This window comes from Bos grunniens, chromosome 5 (genome assembly GCF_055505025.1).
Source record: "Bos grunniens cultivar Pamir isolate PY7600 chromosome 5, Bosgru_T2T1.0, whole genome shotgun sequence".
NCBI classification, from domain to species: Eukaryota; Metazoa; Chordata; class Mammalia; order Artiodactyla; family Bovidae; genus Bos; species Bos grunniens.
Window position 1 is genome coordinate 29,244,573 of NC_141169.1, and position 4,708 is coordinate 29,249,280.

Sequence of the window (4,708 nt, forward strand, 5' to 3'; positions counted from 1 at the left end):
TGAAAGACAACCAGGCTGCAGAAAGAACCAGTCTACGGATGTCTCTAGCAGGAATGCATGGACTGCCCCTCCTGGCTGCTGTCATTGGAAGACTCAGCTTCAGCTGCCTCCTGCCACTGTGTTCCTTCCCTGGAGAAAGACTGACTGGCCCAGTTTGGGAGGAGGCGTGTTAGTGTCTACGGGAATGACAGGAAGACCGTGGTGGTGGTGGCAGAGGGTGGGAGTAGGAAGGAGGGTGGATTACAAAGAAGGGCAAAGAAGCTTTGGGGTGATTTGACTGGGATAGTGGTGATAATGTGTATCCATTTGTCAAAACTGATCAAATTGTACCCTTTGTGTGCAGTTTATTGGGTGTCCCATACAAACATTAATACAAAGAGCTTGAGAACTTGCAGGACTTTTCAGTAGACATGTCACTTAGGGAGCTGGAAATGCATATTCATACTTAGGAGTCATTTTTCTAAGATCTAATCCTGTTATTCTTCCATTTAAAAAACTTCAAAGGATCTCTAATGAAGTGGAGGTTGCATATCCCCCTATCAAAGTCCTCCTGCCTGTATTTTAATTCCTCTCCTAGAAGGCATCCCGCTCCCCTGGCACTCAGTCACTGCTGTGGGTGATACTCCAGGACTAGTGGAAGGGGTGGGGGAATGCTAGGAATACAGGCTTCCTGGCTGTCCAAGGCCCTCCAGGACCTGCTCAGAATGCTCCTCCCAAGGCAAAACCCCAATTCAAGCCTTTTCTCTTCTGGGCTTTCCCTGACCCTCATCTCCTAGGAAACTGATCCTCTTTGGAAAGTGTGCCAGAGAGGACTCCTGGGTCCTTGGTCTATTGGTGGGGAGATAAGCACTCAAGGTAACTTCCACAAAAGAGGCACAAATGAAGTAGAAAACTTTACTGTGTGAGACTAACACTCTATTAGCATATGCTGCCCCCCCCCCCCGACCTGAGGCTCCAGGAAGATTGGGGGGAGGGCTAGTAAGCTGGGCATGAGTAATCATTTTGCTTATCTAAGGCAGATGGTCCCAGTTAGGAATCAAATTGTTTACCCTAATTTGAAAAATGGTGAAGTCATGACTGGTCCAATGGTAGTGGGTTGACAGAACTTACTAGACTAGGACTTAGAATACTGCCATCCTGGCAGCACCACAAGAAGGGGCTGAAAGCTGGGCAGAGATGAATATGTTTTACCCTCTACCCTGAGGCCCCTGGAGGTCTGTTGCCATAAGGATGGCTGCTCCAGCTTCTGAAGTCTGGCGTTTAATACTTGGAGAACACTGGTAGCTCACCACCACCTGAGGCGTCATTCATCACCTATCTGTATGCATCTAGAATTCATTGCAAGACCATCACCCAATCCCTGACTTCCAACAATGTGAAGGAGACTATTGACAGACCAGGTAAAGTATCCAGAGAATACTAGAAACAAGACACATCCAGGATATACGGATACACCAGAGAGCAGAGGACACACTGATTACAGTATTGGTTATTTCATGCTGAAGTGGGTGCTGAGCATTGCATGCATGTTGTTCAGTCACTCAATTGTGTCCGACTTTTTGAGATCCCATACACTGCAGCACACCAGGCTTTCATGTCCTTCACCATCTCCTGGAGTCTTCTCAAATTCGTGTCCATTGAGTTGCTGATGCCGTCCAACCATCTCATCCTCTGTCGTCCCCTTCTCTTCCTGCTTTCAGTCTCTCTCAGCATCAGGGTCTCTTCCAATGACTCAGCTCTTCCCACCAGGTGGCCAAAGTATTGGAGCTTCAGCTTCAGCATCAGTCCTTCCAATGAATATTCAGGGTTGATTTCCTTTAGGACTGACTGGTTTGATCTCCTTGCTGTCCATGGGACTCTCAAGTCTTCTCCAACACCACAGTTTGAAGGCTTCAGTTCTCCAGTGTTCAGCCTTTTTTATTGTCCAGCTCTCATATCCATACATGATGACAACTGGAAAAACCATAGCTTTTAGCTAGATGGACATTTGTAGGCAAAGTAATGTCTCTGCTTTTTAATATGCTGTCTAAGCTTGTCATTGCTTTTCTTTCAAGGAGCAAGCATCTTTTAATTTCATGGTTGCAATCACCTTCCACAGTGATTTTAGAGTCCAAGAAAATAAAGTCTGTCACTGTTGCCATTGTTTCCCCATCTGTTTGCTGTGAAATGATGGAACCAGATGCCCTGATCTTAGTTTTCTGAACGTTGAGTTTTAAGCCAACTTTTTCACTCTCCTCTTTCACCTTCATCAAGAGGCTCTTTAATTCCTTAAATTCTTCTTTGCTTTCTCTGCTATAAGGGTGGTGTTATCTGCATATCTGAAGTTATTGATATTTCTCCCCTCAATCTTGATTCCAGCTTGTGCTTTATCCAGCCCTGCATTTTGCACGATGTACTCTCTATGTAATTAAATAAGCAGTATACAGCCTTGACATACTCCTCTCCCAATGTGGAACCAGTCCGTGCATGCATATGGACCCTGTTTTTCTGCATGTTTACACTTTCAAAATGAATGGCATGTGCCTACATGGATAAAATCATGTACCAGCAAACCTTTTAAGGTTACATTTTAAACAGAAAAAAAGATGCTTCTGAGAGACTATGAACCTTCACATTAAATTGTAAAAGTAACAGCAAATCAGTAGTCAGTTGGACTGGATGGCTTCTGAGAGTCTGCGGTTCTAACAATCTTGAAACATAGTGGAGGGACTTCCTTGGTGGTCCAGTGGTTAAGAAACCGCCTGCCACCGTGGGTTCAATCCCTGGTCTAGGAAGATCTACGTGCTTTGAGGCAACTAAGTCCGTGTGCCACAACTACTGAGCCCATGCCCCACAAGAGAAGCCCCGCAACGAGAAGCCCGCACAGCACAAGAAAGGGTAGTCCCCACTTGCCGCAATTAGAGAAAGGCTATGCTAAGCCATGAAGACACAGCACAGCCAAAAATAAATGAATAAAAAAATAAACATTTTTTTTAAGTATTAGGAAAAAACATTATGGAATATGCCATGGGGGAGACTGACCCAGATACAAAAAAAATCTCAACTCAACTTTCCCTGGAATTCATGGTCAATTTGTCAATAAATGCAAGCAATTGTCCACCTCTGCAATTTAACCCTTAGGATTTGAGTTTCCTTTTCTCTTCTATTCTTTTATCTGAGAACTGGCCAGGCTTGCCTTTTTATTAAGTTACATACATCTTGCCTACGCGTTAACTTTCTTTGCCTTTCTTGGTTGGATTGGTAGTTTTCTCACACGTGGACCTTCTTCTTCCTCCCTGACAACTGCTATATCGTTGAATATATATTTAAGTGAATGAATTCAATCAACTTATTTTGTTTTTTCCTTTTTTTAACCAATCAAATAGTATCTTTAGGAATAAAAACAACTATCTTTGCTTACTTATTATTTTATTTATTCTTTGCTTTTTTCCCCCCAAACTTATTTAGTTTTAACTGAAGGAAAATTGCTTCACAGTATCTTGTTGGCCTCTGCCACACATCAACATGAATCAGCCATAGGTATACATGTGTCCCCGCCCTCTTTAACCACCCCCCCACCCTCTAGATGCAGTCTTTGCTTTTTTCCCCTTATTCTATGCCCCTATTCTCTGAGACTCTGTCTTTCAGTCCTTGTTTCCCAAATGAGCAAGTACAATTCATGCCTCTATCTAATTTATATAAATATTGATTCCCAAAGCTAGAGAACTTCCAGGAATAAGAAGCAAGCATAGAAGTCTGTAACACTTAGAGGGAAGACGAGCAACGTAAGAGTTCTAACTAGTAAGTAAGAAGCCAAGATAACATGTACTGAGCACTTACTATTGTGCCAGGTAAGCTTCTAATGCTTTAAATATATGAACTCGTTCCATCCCCACAGTAATTCTATGAGACAGGTACTGCTCCAGATAAGAGAAATGAAACAGAACTGTCCAAGATCAAACGGCAGGGCAGATTCCAGAGCCTGTGTTAACACTGACATTACAGCCTTACTCATCGAGCTCACTAATTGGGAACATTTCCTGCCACAAAGAAGTGAGTCAAGAGGTAACTAAAGTCTGGCATTAATTAGTCTCAAATGGAGGTGTTTCCCAGGTGCTAGAACCACACTGAAAGGGCATGATTTTTCAGTCCCCCATTTCAGGGATGAGGGATCAGATTTTAGACATGTTAACTAATCTGCCCAAAGTCACACGGCTAAGAAGCAGCGGAGCTGGGACTGTTTGAGTCCCAAGTCCACGAGTCTCTTAACCTCTGTACCACATCTCTTCAGAAGAATTCGGGCATCTTTCCTCTCCCCACCGCACCCCCATGCTCCCCGGCCCGAGGTGTGCCCACTACGTTAGCTTAAGGTTCCAAGCTTCTGCACACAGGCCTATTTACGTAAATGACATGCAAACTCAAGTGAAATGTAACTTTTCATTTGCTGAAAATTCAAATAATGTCGGTGGCGGGGAAAGCGGATGGATCGCACTAACCCGGGGCTCATCAGATCCCGTGCCCTCTGAAGCCTCGAGGCGGGGGAGGAAGCGGCTCCGGATGGAGAGTAAAGTGACAATCGGAGAAGGAAAAGCAGCCTTTCCTCCCGGGGGAGCAAGAGGCGGCCCGGCGGGCAGAGGGAACCTGCAGAGGGCGGTTTCTCTCCTCTTTTCCTGTCCCACCCAGTCGGCCGCCCCCACCCCACCCCCACCCCTACTCCCGCCGGCCTCGG

At 44.9% G+C, this 4,708-nt stretch overlaps 1 long non-coding RNA gene across 2 annotated transcripts in view; it reads right to left on the reverse strand.

The window, feature by feature from the left end:
* LOC147371588 (uncharacterized) overlaps window positions 1–4,708 on the reverse strand; it is a 59,653-nt gene that overhangs the window by 54,023 nt on the left and 922 nt on the right. The window lies entirely within an intron of this gene.